Source organism: Acipenser ruthenus, chromosome 45, assembly GCF_902713425.1.
Source record: "Acipenser ruthenus chromosome 45, fAciRut3.2 maternal haplotype, whole genome shotgun sequence".
NCBI classification, from domain to species: Eukaryota; Metazoa; Chordata; class Actinopteri; order Acipenseriformes; family Acipenseridae; genus Acipenser; species Acipenser ruthenus.
In genome coordinates this window covers 7,699,872-7,716,014 of record NC_081233.1, presented here as the reverse complement: position 1 = coordinate 7,716,014, position 16,143 = coordinate 7,699,872, and positions in this window count along the sequence as shown.

Here is a 16,143-nt window from a genome sequence, read left to right as displayed (position 1 = left end):
CTCAAGCCCGGCCTGTAGATGGCGCCACTGCACATTTTCTTTTACATCGCCACACTGTGCTACTGTACTATAATCACACAAGGTAAGACAAGCACAGACAATGCCCAGAGTTGTCAAAGCTCCTTTAGGAATTCAAATCTGCCTTGTTTGTGTGGCTCCTGGGTTGGGCTAATAATAATAAATCATGTTTCACACTTTTTGTTTAAAAAAAAAAATCGTGAATGCATCAAACTTGGTGCACAGCTAGTAGTACAAATAGGGGGACTAATAGTAATTATATGCAGCGGTGCCTTCAAACAGACTTTAACAACAGTAATAATGACATTAGTAGATCATACATGTGTATTCAATCCAATAACCTGTACATTAAGTCATAATGAGGTATGTAGGCCTTCTCATACAGGGTAGTGTACTGTACTGCAGTACGGTGTCCCTTATGTAAGTTTTTCACAGTATGTTTGCATGGTATTTCTGCACTTTTCCCATGGTTTTTCCATTGCTATACCATGCATTTACGTTTCATCTAATGCCTTCGTCAGCAAGTTTTACATCTGAGATTACAATACCGTTTTAAATTGGAAGGACAAAAGCAACCAAACACCCCTTATAAAAGTTTACCATGTTAAATTAGCACAATCATTTTGCAGTCTTTCCCCCTGTGGTTGTATAATGCATTTACCATAGTTTACCTGGTTTGCCATGTAATTCATATGTTTTACCATACCTCACTATTCTTTACAATGCTTACCTATGCTTTACCATTATGCTTTATTACACTTTGCTATGCTTTAACTATGATAAACTTTTATAATGGACGTTCATTGTGTTGCCATTACTGGTAAGCTGTGTTCTGGTAAAGCTTAATGGTTTGTCTGTTAAAAGGTGCATAGATTATTAATAAAGAAGATGTCAGTTTGTCGCAGTGAGAAAAAAAAAAATCAAGGTGCTTAAATCTTTATTTCCTTTTCGTGTTACAGAGACAAGTTCTTATCTTTCTTAAAAAAAAAAAAAAAAAAAAAATTCCCGCTCATAAAAAAACCCTTCTCCGGGACAGGAGCCCAAACGCAGGCCGAGCCAAAATGTGAATTTTTAATCTTTGCAAATAATTTCAAACGTGTTGGGAAAGGAAACAGCTCTCAAGTCTGAGAACAGGAGGGTGTGGCAGGGAGAGGCAACCATGACTGCAAGAGTGAAAAATAGCAGTTATCTCAGAGCAACTACCCTGAAGAAACCACGCCTCGCAGGATTTCCAATGCTGGCACACCGTACTGGCTTGGTGGTCCAGAGGTTAAAGAAAGGGGGGTGTTATCTGGAGGTTCCCAGTTCAATCCCAGCTCGGCAACTGTGTGTGACCCTGAACAAGCCACTTAACCTCCTTGTGCTCCGTCCTTCAGATGAGACGTAAAACCGAGGTGACTCTGCGGCAGCAGTTGTTGATGATAATGCACAGATCACCCCCCAGTCACCGTAAGTCGCTTTGGATAAAACCGTCTGCTGAAAAACTCTTAAAGTAACTTAAAAAAAAGGAAACACTGGGCTATCTAATTAAAAAGTGTCATGTTGTAGAACAAATACAATTGGGCTTAGGTATACAGCTATGTTTTACATCACCTAGAATTTTATGAGACATAATTACACACACACAAAAAAAAGAAACTATGGGCGAGCCCTGTCACTGGTTCTTGAGAGCGTGTGTGCCTTTGTGCAAGCAGCTAGGCCACGCAACAGGAGACGCGTTGCTAGGCAACTAATTGAGCAGGTAGGCTCGCCCGTTGCTGAGTTTATCGGGAGGTCCTTGTGAAGGAATTGCCCAGCCGAGGCCATTTGAAAAGGCCGTTTGTAGAGGCTGGAGTGACCGTGAGGATGCCGGGACTCTGGGAGCCCAGAAGTAAGTCAGTTTAGGGGATGTTGATCCCAAGCAGTGTATAGAGAGGGTTTGCACATAGTAGTAGGTTCCTGGAGCGGGATGTTCCTTTTAGTGGGACTAGCGCTCGCAAATTTGTGTGGCCAACTTTTATTTTTAGCTTTCTTTTGTTTTGTTTTGTTTATTAAATCTGACACTAGGGCTACCATTGCTGATACCCTAGTGGCAGCACTTGTGTTGTAAATAAATCTGCGCACCTGTGTGTCAACACCCAATGCTCTGTGTCCGACTCATTACAGTGACGCCCCACACACGTAATAAACCCATTACAGAACATAATCTTTCATTTCAAAATGTCACGTTTTTCCATTTTTTGACAGTTTTTCGTTTAGTATATGGAAAACTACACAATATGTTAACATAACATTATTCAGCAGGTTTCTTTTGACTTTATAAAGCGAAATTTGTTAATTCTATAGGGTGATGCAAAACTTTTGGCCATAGCTGTAGTTTGTCCTTGGGTGAAATAGCTGGGATACCTATCTAAAACATACAATACAAAGCAATCAGGAGAGACAGGAACCTGCAAACAGTTTTAATTACACTGCAGTAACTGTAAATGTTCTTTATGGTTCAGCTGTATTTGCGAGTGACTGTAATAGATTACTAAGAAAATCAAACGCTTTTTTATTGTTTTATTTTATTTATTTTTTGGGGGGAAAAATATTGACCAAGGATTCTTGCCAAAACGTGTCCAGGTGCCAGGAGTTTGAACAATCAGACACCTGCTTAATCTACTCTGCCCAGCACACACAGCCTGAATACATCACAAGCCAGTCTGGGGCTTTACTTACTGGAGTTGGCCATAGTTGTACATATAGATATATACGATCAGTTTACTGTCCTGCTGGTCTGAGTTCCTAGACCATTATAAAACTGTACCAGTTGCAATTTTCCCATGCATTTACCATAGTTTAACATGCTTTTCTGTGCTGTTTTCTTAAAAATATATATTGTACCATGTCTCTCAGGGCTTTACAATACACAACTACGCTTTACAGGTCCGCAGTGTTGTGAGAGCAACATTGTAATCACACTGTGGCTCCATTCTGCCGATGGCAGCCTCACCCATCTACACCCACCACTGCCATTGGTCAACCCTTTACTTGTGCACGTTACAATTTATAGCAATATAGAGTTAATAAATGTCAGTGTTAGTAAGATAAGCTGTTAACAGCACTACCTCTGAGCCTGAGCACTGTTTCACTGCACCGCGCCTTTCAGAAATACTGCCTCGCCCACCCGCTTCCCTTCTGCTATCTATCTAGCCATTTAGCCATCTGCCATTGGTAGCACTGTGGCAATATTCTCATGTTTATAGATACAATTGGTGTTCAACAGATCTGTCTCAGTTTAGGGACACCACCAGTTTTGCAAGAGCTTAATCTTAGAAGGTTAAGCTATGAGAAACGATGTCAGGCAGACAAGCGTTTGGCCTTCTTTTGCACAGTATAATTGCACAGTAATCTAGCACGGCATGCTTATTTCAAAATCGTAAAATGTCTTTCAAAATCTGTAGTAATGACAAGAACTCGTTCTGCGACGTTCCACTCAAAGCTTTCTTAAAAATACCATCAAGATTTAAAGCAGGCGTGTCAAACTCCAGCCCTCGAGGGCCGCAGGGTCTTCTGGTTTTCATTCCAACTTAAGCAATCGATTAACTTAACGGATCAAATTATTTGTTCAATTGGACACATTTTTCAAGTTGATGGTTTAAAAAATGCACTCGATTCAAAGGGATGAAACATCTTGAGGCCTGGTGAGAAGTGTTAAATGTGTCCAGTTAATCAAATAATTAAACCAATTGAGTAACTGAGAGCTCGGGTGGAATGAAAGCCAGGAGACACCGCGGCCCCCCGGAGCTGAGTTTGACCCCCCTGATTTAAAGAATCAAAACGTCAGGCAGCCGATTTCAGAAGAAAAGAGGGGGGTTGAAATTGCTGCGGGCCGGTCTGGCTGGATTAGCTTGGATTAGGATGGTAAAATTGCAAAACTATATTTGGACAGTGTGTGCATTTGTGCTTTAGATACGGAGGATTCTGTAGACTTGGTTGATTTTACAAGCCAGTCCTGGGTTTCAGAACCACCCTCAGTTAAGTAGGGTTTGTGGAATCAGACCCCTGTTAAATAATTTGTTCATCCTCTACAGCTGCACGATCAAGACCTAATAGTAAACATACGGGCCCTGGTGAGACTTCCTCATGCTGGGATGAGAATTGTGATTAGTTAATTTAATATATATATATATATATATATATATATATATATATATATATATATATATATATATATATATATATATATATATATATATATACCAGTGTGCTTATACACTTCACGAGCAGCATCTTGGAGTGGAAGGGTCTCGTGTAGTAGTCTTCTCCATGGAGAGCACACTCTCCTCCTTGATGTCAACAAGTCAACAAGTGTGAGTTTTCGCTCAGTGCCCGCCTGTGAGGCTATGACATTGCAGTCACCTCGGGCTGTGGAGCAGACACTTTCTGAGCTGCACGCAGGCTCCCTGGGCACGCCCCCCCCCCCCCCCCCCCCCAGCCAATCAGGACCTCCCAATCAACTCAGCACTGGGCGAGCCTACCTGCTCAATTAGTTGCTTAGCAACGCGTCTCCTGTTGCGCATCCCAGCTGCTTCCATAAAGCCACACATGCACTCATGAACCAGCGACATTGTCCATTGTGTTTATATCCTTTTTTCCTGGAGTGGTTTAACTTTGATGGCAGTCAGCCTGTCGTGTAATAAAATGTCATGTAACCTGCAGGGTTTCTGTATTTCTGCAAATTGTGTTAAAACCGCAGAATGTGATTTATTGTGCACAAATTAGAACTTGAAATTACTACTCTGGTGTTGATTTTATCAGAGCTCAAGTGCTTAAGCTTTTACAAAACAAAGCTGGTTTTGATGATCTATAGAAACTGAGAAATTGTCCAAAAGCGTAATTTAAAACCAACTCTACCTAGTTGACTGATCTTGAATGGTAATGCTTCTTCTTCTTCTTCTAATGGCAATGCAGACAGACAGACAGGGGCACTGCAATAGCAATACAGACAGATACAAATGTATGATACATTGATGCAATGCATATCTTGCTTTCAGGATGGTATGAAATGACACTACCTTCCAACAGGTGTTAGCACTGAATCAGGACACCTTGCATTTGTTTTTTAGGTCTGCCATTAAAAACAAACTCCATGTTAAAGTAGGAAAGGTAAAGTTTGTTCCTTGCAAACATATAGAAAAGGAAAATAGGTCAGCTACCTGGCAGTCCACTTTAGAAGTAAAAGTGACCTTTACCTGCTCACCTTTACCTGCACATACCAGCAGAGTACATATATGCAAATAACCCAAACTCCATTTTACAATGTATACCTGTAGGTTACATGACATCATGCCCCTTCTTTCGAGTGACATCAGCGTGTACTGCTGCTCCTGGCCACAGCTTGTGATGTCATCTTTTAGAGATTACATTGCTGCAGATTTACCATGCAAAAGATCTGATTTTCATATTCTGAACAATGCAGAGAGAGAGAGAGAGAGAGAGAGAGAGAGCGAGAGAGAGAGAGAGAGAGAGAGAGAGAGAGAGAGAGAGAGAGAGAGAGAGATATGCTGGTTTAATGACATGAGCTATGAGGACAGATTAAAATAATTGAATCTCTTCAGCCTAAACAAAAGAAGGGAGAGAGCAGGCCTTGATTGAAGTCTTTAAAATCATAAATGGTCTAGATAAAGTGAACCCAAGACACTACTGCGAATTTAGCACAGAGAGAACAAGGGGGCATACATGGAAGCCGAGTAAAAGCAAGTTTAGAACAGAAGGGAGGAAGCACTTTTTTTTAACACAGAGAGTTATAACTGCGTGGAACAGCCTGCCAGGTGAAGTAAAACACTGGGGACATAAAAAAGACTAGATTCCGTGCTTTTAAATTAGTTTCCCCCCTAGGGGAGAATGGTGTGCTAACAAGGGACAGGCCTTGATGGGCCGAACAGCTTTTTTCTCATTCTCAAACTTATTTCTTATATCTACTAGAGAATTCAATTTAAGAAAATCACTGATTTGCGATTATTGTACTTTTTATTTATCTGGAGGCTTATTGCACATGCAGTGAATCCTTTATAAAAGTTTGCCATGGTATTTTTGCGCAGTTTTACATTGCTTTACCCAGATTCTTGCTACGCATAGTTTACCCTGGTTTGCCATGTTTATTAAAATGTTATTCTTTACAATGCTTTCCTCTGCTTTTCCATCCTTTCACTGTGCTTTTATTACACTGTGATGCACTTTTACTACAGGAAACGTTTATAAGGTATGTTCAGGAATTGTAACTTCAATTAAACTCTGGAGATAAAGTAGCTAACGCTCCGATATTGTTTGATGATGATCCAATAGTTTGACTGTGCATCTAGCCCTGACAAGTCAGGAGCAGAACCAGGTTGAAAAACACTGTGGCTGCCAGATTAGGAGCTTGGCCCACGCCGGGGGGCTAGGTAGGGAAAGAAAGAGGGAGGGAACTTAACAAGCAATCACACATCTCTGAAGTTCTGAAGGAGAGACAAGGATGAGACAGGCATGAGTTCATACAACAAAGAAGAGAGAGATTTATTAAGATGAAAAACCAGCCTGTCACCAGGGGAGAGAACACTCTGTCCCATTCCTTGACACGAAAAGTGAGAGCGAGATTTCTAAATTGTACTTGAACATATTTTAAATGGCATGTTTGAAATATTGTGTCCTGTCCATTATAGAAAAATGCATTGTAAAACTTCACCATTGTCAATTAGAACCTATTACAGGTTTAAAAGAAAAAAAAAAAAGATTGATGATGGAAGTTAAACATATTTTAAGTGTTAAAGCATTGTAGAAACAAGGTACAGTATAGGGGAGAGTGGTGAAGCTCTGGGACACATGGTAAATAAAGTAAAACCCTTGTAAAGCAAAGGGAAGCTTTACAAGCTTTGCATGCATGACAAAGCAAATAAAGTCAATTATTAACAAGGCAATTTAAGGAATAGTGGATGTTCTGGTCATTGAGATGCGTTATTTACCAACACTGAAAACGGCTATGTCTGCTTGACTTAGTCACTTATAAAGTTTGACCTCCCTGCCCTCAATATTTTGTCTTGTATTTTGTTTACAGCCCTCAGTATTTTGTCTTGTATTTGATTGTTTTAAAATGTGTAAGCAGTTTATTTTGTCTGGATATAGAGACGTCGCTAAGGCACAGTAAACACACTTCAGTGCAAATAACAATTGGCACAGTCCTGCTGCAGATGGAAAGGGACAGAGGGATAGGGCAGCTGTAGTTTTAAATGATTGTCAACCCCCTTTCCCGATAACCTGTGTACCTAAACAGTACTCCAGAAAGCTGCGTTACTGTAAATGCCTTTGAACACTTCATTGACAAATGCAAATTCCCAGTACTGTACTCCTTTCTGTCAGAATCATCTGTTTGACAAATCTTTTTGCAGCATTAGCATTCCCATGCAGATTTGAGCTCTTTTGCCCTTTGGACATTGTTAACTCCCTCCAAACCACCCCACCCCTTTATGCAATTGATGTGGCGGGCATCGCAAAGCGATGTCCCATTAATTCACTGAAGTTATGAGGTAATGGATGCTGTGCTTGCTTGAACCTGTATGTGTTCCCACAGCAACACTTTTATTCAAGCATTCTGCTCTTACACAGGGGGCTCCTTGCAACTCTTCCTGTTAGCTGCCCAGTTTTGTTGCTAGGGACATTTTGTAATGAAAGTGTTGAAGGGTGTGGTTCTAGCTTCTTGTTTAGCCACAAATAGCTGATCGCACACTTACACATCCCCGGGACACCTTCCACACTGCAGCCCAGCGCTTTCTCTAACCGCTGAGCTACTCACACCCACTGCCTTCCACACTGCAGCCCAGCGCGTTCTCTAACCACTGAGCTCCTCACACCCACTGCCTTCCACACTGCAGCCCAGTGCTTTCTCTAACCGCTGAGCTACTCACACCCACTGCCTTCCACACTGCAGCCCAGCGTTTTCTCTAACCGCTGAGCTACTCACACCCACTACCTTCCACACTGCAGCCCAGCGCTTTTTCTAACCGCTGAGCTACTCAAACCCACTGCCTTCCACACTGCAGCCCAGCGCTTTCTCTAACCGCTGAGCTACTCACACCCACTGCCTTCCACACTGCAGCCCAGCGCTTTCTCTAACCACTGAGCTACTCACACCCACTGCCTTCCACACTGCAGCCCAGTGCTTTCTCTAACCGCTGAGCTACTCACACCCACTGCCTTCCACACTGCAGCCCAGCGCTTTCTCTAACCGCTGAGCTACTCACACCCACTGCCTTCCACACTGCAGCCCAGCGCTTTCTCTAACCGCTGAGCTACTCAAACCCATTGCCTTCCACACTGCATCCTCAGCACTTTCTTTCAGTAACCAATGAGCTACTAAAAACCCACCTTTTCTAACCACAAGGCTTCGTACTGCAGTCCAGCACATTTTCCAGCTGTTGATCGATCTATTCAAACCAACGCCCTGTTGGAAACACTTCACAAAAACGATACAATCAGAAAAGCTTTCAGAAAGTGAGTCATCTTTTTTTTCTTTTCTGCAATCAAAGGATATATTCTTCGGCCCCACGAGTCTAAAAGCTGTGTTGTGTGCGTCTCCATAGAAAAAAGAAACCTGCCCCAAAGCAGGACAGCATAGAGTATGCACAATACAATGGGCTTCTAACAATATAGGGTTCCAACTAAATGACTGAGGGCTCGATAGAATAAAGCCTACACATTTCCATTAATAAATTATAGACGACTGGCATATGTTGACCAAATTGAGTGTGTGTGTGTGTGTGCGTGTGTGTGCGCGTGTGTGCGTGTGTGTGCATGTGTGTGCGTGTGTGTGTGTCGGTGTTGCGGGCAAGCAAGGTTGTTAAAATGAAGAGAGGATAACTTCAGGTCAAAATCAAAGTGCTATAGTGAGAAGCCCTTCGCCCGCTGGAGGCCTGGGTTCGAATCTGGCTTAGGTGAAATTGGTATTTTTCCACAGGTATTAAATAAATCCATTCATTAAGAAAACAAGAACAGCTGACCTTCCATCGCCTTTACAATGGCGTTCCAATCAATGGCAATTAACTTCTGCATTGAGTGTTTTAAAAGCAGATTGGAAGTGACATTTCTACTTACATGCTGCTATACTGAGGTCGCAAACTGACAGTGAAAATGTGTTGCAAAACTAGCAAATGCAACTGATTCGTCCCGTAAATTTGACCTTTCCTTCAACCTACCACAGTGGAATCTGGGATATGTATTTCTTTCTCGAGTTTAATCAGAGATAACACCTTGCCCAGGACTACAATCCCACGAGTCACTGCAGAGATGACGCAATTCTAAAGAAAGTGAAATAAAAAATGATTTCATATCAAAAGTATAAAAGAAATGTAAGGCAAATAATTGCTTAAAAACAGAAATGAGTTTTAGCTAGTTTTTTCCGTGTATATAATGAACATTTAAAACCCGAGCAGCAGAGACCTGCATCAAAGTTTACAGATTAGTATGCAACCTTGGTATATAAATATCCCTTAAGATGGCATCCTTAAGGCTGTATAAAGAGAGCACTTTTTGTGCCAAGTTAACGGTTGCCTGTGTTAAGAAAGCTAACTGAGCAACAACACTTAATTGTTGTTTCTGAATATGTCCATCAGCATACACAATGTCCCCCTTGCCTCCCTTCAGCCATTAAAGGTGAACAGAGAACATAGTTTCAAAGAATACTCACCCTGCCCCTCCCCCCCCTCCCCCTCCCCCTCCCTCTTTCCTCAGGGCAGGTGCAGACACACCTGTGTTCCCATAGCAACCTCGGAACTACTATTTACATTACCCTGTGAGACAAACATCCAGGTATTCCAGCTATTTAACTGCAATAAAAATAAGTTGCTCTATAACAGGAGAAACGTACACCTCCGGCTCATTTTTCTAAACTTTTTATTTAAGACTTTGACAGGAGAAGGTTGAGTTAAACAAGCACAGAAAGTACAATCTTACAAGCGCACAAGAGCGGCCTGAATGGGAGAAAGTATGCATGTGAATTATTATAGTTTACATTCCTTGTTAATTTTAGTTCTGTGTTTAACCCTTAAGTGTAAAGACCCAAAACTGTGGAAATTAGTTGAAGCCCAATGGGGTTTGTTTATCTATCTTCTTGAGATTTCTGGTATACTGGTCACAAAATGAGGGGACAAGAATTCAAGATGTTATCACCAATGCATTGCAAACTCAATGGCACCTAGCAAAATTTCCAATATGAGGGCAAAAACAAAAGCTGGGACCAAAAGCTTGGTCATTCTGACCCAGAAGATATCTGACCCACGGTGCATGTTATTCTGAACTCCTAAAGAGAGAGGCAGACAGATCCTGACCTGGAGTTTCTCATTCTTTCATAATAAAGCACTGAGATCATTGAGCAGAGATGGGCAAGCTAACACATATGCACATGCACACATGCACAGACACTTTCTCGTTTGGTGAATTGTATTAACTTTGTTATAGGTACGGTCTCATGATCAAGACACAGACACACATAGGAGCTCATGAAAGAGCCATTTCTGGCTCTATAGGAGCCATTTCTGTTTGTGTTGAGGTTTTGTTCATGAGGGAGGGAGGACTTGTAAAAAGACTGGAATCTAAACTTAAGCTGCGGAGATGGGTTTCCCAGCTCTAGGATATATCAGCTCCAGCTGGGGTTCGGGGTAGGCCTGGGTTAGGGTTGCACATGGTTAGGGACTGTCTCTATCTGAGTGTGTGGCAGAAGCGATCCTGTACCTCTCTGTAAACGCAAGAATTCCAGCTCATCCGCCAGCCCCTGCAGCTTGTCATCCGGTTCCAAATTGAAGCAGGCAACGTCGACGTCCTTCCTGAGGAGCCACAAAGCCGTTCTCCAGAGAAGTGCGCTTGTTCACGTCATCTTCGTACCTGCGAGAGACACGGCGATTCTTAATAGTGGGAAGTAGTTTTGACACCTCGTCAGTCATCAATTAAATCCTAAAAAGTGTTTTCATTTTTTTTCTGACAGCGGGTGAAAGCAGATTGCTGGAAGTCCTTACCACTTGGATCACTTTATCAGTTTTGCCTTCGGTATCTTGTCAATTTCGTAATGGATTCACTTCAATCGGTTTTGCTACTTTTGTATCTGATCATGGTTAATTAAAGTGTTAGAGGAATGCCTGCACTTCAGAGTTGCTGATATCAGCTTCAAATCAGCGTATGCTCTCAGGGGTAGGTGGACCTGTCACAGACATGAAATTGATTTACAAATAAAAACACAGAATGTGCTTCGAGCTATATGAGATCAAAAGTCCCACCTTTGGTTAACAAAAATCCGTGGGACAGATTGGGACTTTTCTCACCCAACTTCAAACTACACAGCAGAATGACTTCAACCCAAACCAAAGTAACCCCAGTATCAACGCTGATACAAACTTGTTTTTCTCTAACCCATTTTCATACTGGCTTTTCACTTTTAGACCGGTATGCTTTAGACTGAATCTAACCTGTTGCAAAACAGGTTGTACGCTATTTGAAGTGGGTTTTAGCCAACCCATAAACTGGTTCTTTGAGAATCTCACAGCAAATCTAACCCCTACTCATTCTAATCTGACACATACCCTAATTCTCTTTGGTTATTAGTTATTTTACTTGAGAAGCAACAATGTTGAAACTGTAGAGAAAGACACAAATGCTATGCACCAGACATAGGGGCATGATAATGAAGATAATGCATCCACCCGCCATGCCAGAACTGGGCATGACTGGCATGAGGGACACGACAAAGAATTGGGGTATTTTCACTGCCAACGCAATCCTAATCCAGTATAACTGGATGTTTTTTTTTTTACCATTCATGAAAAAAGAAAAAGTGAAAATGACAGTTTGGAGTAAAGAGAGTTGAGAATCTAGTCCTAGGTATTTTACACACACAAGCATGAGACACATAATTTAAAATTAAGGAAAGGATGAGATCAGCATTACTTTCAACACTGTGGTTTGGGCAGTTCTCAGTGTAGAACTTCAAGGATAACACACACACGCGCTTTGTGCAAAACCAAAAACAGACCACCTAGCTCTCCCGAGCAAAACTCGGCTGATAAGGAGGGGTGATTTAAGACAGAAACAATTCTTGCTGCTGGGGCAAGTTTCCACGACAACAAATTAAACAGGCAATTCAGCTTACGGGAGAATTCTTGCACAGATACGTTGTGTGAACTATTGTTATTTGACTTAGCAGGGCAAAAGCCTGCTCCTTCCAATCTGTGCCTCAGGCTGATCTCAGATTGATCTCAAATCTGATAACCTGTCAGAACAGGAGACATGCAACTCAGTTGGACTGTAGTTTATTTGTACTGTGATAGCACAGTGTCTGACTGTGCACATGGACTGGAGCGTGGAGGGCAGTGGGCTTGAGTAGCTCAGTGGCTTGAGAAAGAAAGCGCTGGGCTGCAGTGTGGAAAGCAGTGGGTTTGAGTAGTTCTAGAAAGCGCTGGGCTGCAGTGTGGAAAGCAGTGGGTTTGAGTAGTTCTAGAAAGCGCTGGGCTGCAGTGTGGAAAGCAGTGGGTTTGAGTAGTTCTAGAAAGCGCTGGGCTGCAGTGTGGAAAGCAGTGGGTTTGAATATCCCCTCACCTTCTGTAAAGTTTTGTCACATTTGGGCGAGTTTGTATCTCAGTAGCTCAGGAGCTGGTCTGATGAGTGAGTAGTTTGGACTTGAGTCAATACCTGGCTGCTGCAAAGACCTCCTCCAAATAGAATTGAATAGAGTTCACTAAACCCTCCTCTCCCATACACAGAAAGAGAAACTCTGGGCGGCCAACTCGCGCTAATGGGTCTTGTCACATTTCCTTTTTAAATGCAATAATCTACCTAAAGCAAATCAATCTGGTAAGCAGTTTTTATCAAAGCAGTCACACCCTCCACACATAGCGGGCCTTACCTGATACATCATTGACAGCAGAGACAGTTAAGCAGTCTGATCTGGTCAATTGCCCACCAAGTTATACCCAGGCTATGATGGGTATTATTGTCATTATAAAGGGATCTGAATCAATGGCACTATAATTGCTCTATACTAGAATGGTCCCGCCCCCAACCCCAGGCAGATAATGTGCTACCTTATCTGGACCACTATATTTGCCCCAAATCCATTGTGTTGCAAATGCTGGTAGTGCAGTGGCAAGCTAATGGCTCTGCTGGTGTTTCTTCGGGGTAAAATGGTGCAATTCTGTCATTCTGATAACATGGTACAGTGAAAACCGCTCAATAGAATCACTTGTTTGTTGAGTCAACTAGAAAATGACATCAACTTTGCTGTGCAACCCAACACAAAACCTATCTCTTTACTCCATCCGCTGCTTTGTGTGTACAAACATGGTTCCATTTGTGGCACGCATTAAAATGAATTATCTGTGCAATAAAAGAAAATGCCATAGTGAAAGTCTGTGAAAATATATAGACACTCTGGTTACATTAAACTTACCCTGGTGCTACCATTGCCATTGTAAGGCCACAATCTACAGGGCCCATTGAAAATAATTAGGCAAGGTGATTGCTAGTCTGTCTTTTTGAGGAATCAAAACCTGCAAGCTTCCCAGCACTCACACCCCTTTCCCCGAGTGTCCGGGACAGGCTGGGTCTTGAAGAAAAACATGAAACGTCAAAGCTGGTAATAAGAAGAAATAACGCCCGACTAGGGAGTGCTGCGGTGTGGATAAAAAAATGAATAAAGAAACAGGAGCATAAAGGAGAGACTGAAGTAAATATTCAGGGTGGGGCCGGCAGCAACAATGAGCACTTTGTACTGTAGTTCAAGCAGTAATTATCAAGGGTGGAAGGGCACAGAGAAAGTGATTTGCTTGGGATTAACCTTTTTCCAGCTGCAGAGCATCTCATAATCCAAACGGATCCTGATTTTTGGTAATTTGTTGTTTGAACAGATCCTGCTGTCCTTTAAAAGACTGGTCATTTGCATCTCTAAATTTAAATCTAAAACAAAATGGCCAAAATGGTTTAATAGATCAATTAAAAAAAAATATTCAGCGAAAAAAGGCACTTTACAGAGCGTTTAAAAGGGACCAAAAACAAAGTACATAGAAAGAGTACTTGGAACTGCAAACACAAGTCAAAAAGGAAGTTAGAAAGGCCAAGAGAGAGATAGAAATCAATATTGCTAACGGGGCTAAAACCAATTCCAAAATGTTTTTCCAATATTATAACAGCAAGAGAACATTCAAAGAGGAGGTTAAATGTCTAAGAGACACAAATGGCAAAATCATAGACGAAGAAAAAAAAATAGCAAATATATTAAATGATGTAATTGAGCCAGTTAGGAGATGTGACATTTTAATCTGCTTAAAACAAAGACAACTAAAAACATGCCCAGACACTCAAAAGCATTAAACGGTATACACCTATTAGATCAGATTGTATATATAACTATATTTAACTATATTTTAAATGTATAATCATATATTAAAAATATATTGATATATATAAAGGAGTTTATGGAGCCTTTTTCGTGAAGGGCAGAAGAGCTTGGATCAGCAATCATCCCATTGACAAGCTTTTACTGTCATCCTTCCCCAAGCCTCTTTTAATCAAGCCCCTAGCTGCCAATAGGGGATGTAATCGAAACAGTTATGAGATGTGACATTTTAATCTGCATGAAACAAAGACAACTGAAAACATGCCCAGACATTTAAAAGCATTAAACGGTTTACACCTATTAGATCAGAAGGCAGATAAACCGCGGTGACACACACCTTTCTGTGTTTTTACCAATTTTGGAAATGGAGTGCATCAAAAAACAGGTGGGTGCACTCTCTCTAGCTCTCCAAGAGACTTTAATAAGAGGGTGTGCCAGCAGAGGGGGTCGTACAGAGTGGTGACATTACAGTACACCACAGTCAGCTGGTTTTAAAGGGCCGGCAAAACCATCACAGTGTTTGTTTACCCTCAACACCTCGATTTTAAATGTCTTTTCTGTTTAAACTGCAGTTTCAGTGTAACCCTCTCACATGCTGTGAATACATACATATATATTAGCTCAAAGATATATGTATATATACAGTCGCAGACAAAAGTATTTGGGCAGCTAAAAAAAAGTTATTTCTATCATTTATGATTGTTCTATTGAAAGATATACATTTGAGATTCAGCTTTATAATAAAACAACAAATGATTACATAGCTTCCTTTACAGCTTGCAGTCTTTTTTTGTATTTTGAAACCAGTTGCTGGTATCTTTCCGGAGATATTGTTGCCCGTTCTTCAACAGATACAGCTTTGCAATGGACTTTGGTTTCCTTTTTGCAACAGCAGCTTTCACGTCAATCCACAACATCTTAATGGGATTCAAGTCTGGGGACTGAGATGATTATGTAATTATTTATCCTATAATTATCATCAGGTGTTGGTTTTCAGTCGTGAGAACTGTCAGTAATGGGTTTCATCCAAAATATTCTGATTGCCGACATGCTTTTGTCCAAGTATGAAATTCATTTTGCGTGTTATTTTTCACTTTATGCATGTTATGTAATAATTTGTTGTTTATTATAAAGCTGAATCTCTAATTGATATCTTTCAATAGAGCAATTAGGAATGATAGAAATCACTTTCTTTGTGGTTATATATATATTCTCCATGCTTTTCCCATGATTATAATATGCAAGTGTTTACCATCATTTGCCATGTTTTAGTTTTTTTATATGCTTTACCATACCATGCTTTATTCCACTTTTTGGCTACACTTTGAAATAATGGCCCAATGAATTCTAATGCATTAACTTCAAGTCCTGTGGTGTCCCAAGCTTATGAATCTGTGGCCAGTCTTTCAATGATCTTCAGGACTAAAAACAAAACATGTTACAAAATAACACATTTGTTATCTCGGATGTTGCTCCTATGCAACCCTATGAAACTCTATTGAAAATTCATATGAATCTGTGGGCTTTATTTTAAAGTGTTACCCCCTTTGCTATGCTTTTAGGGACTTTTATGAGGGTGTCTCTCATGTTTCCCCGTTCCTGCTGCGCTCCATTTCTGGGGTAGAGCCCCAACACAGGGGAGGTGCCATACTGTCCCCGTGCCCCTTCTGGTTCTTGGCATTCTCACAGAGCTGAATACTTCAGGCTGGGGTGTGGTGCCTTTCATTATTCATGTACCTTGACACCCAGTC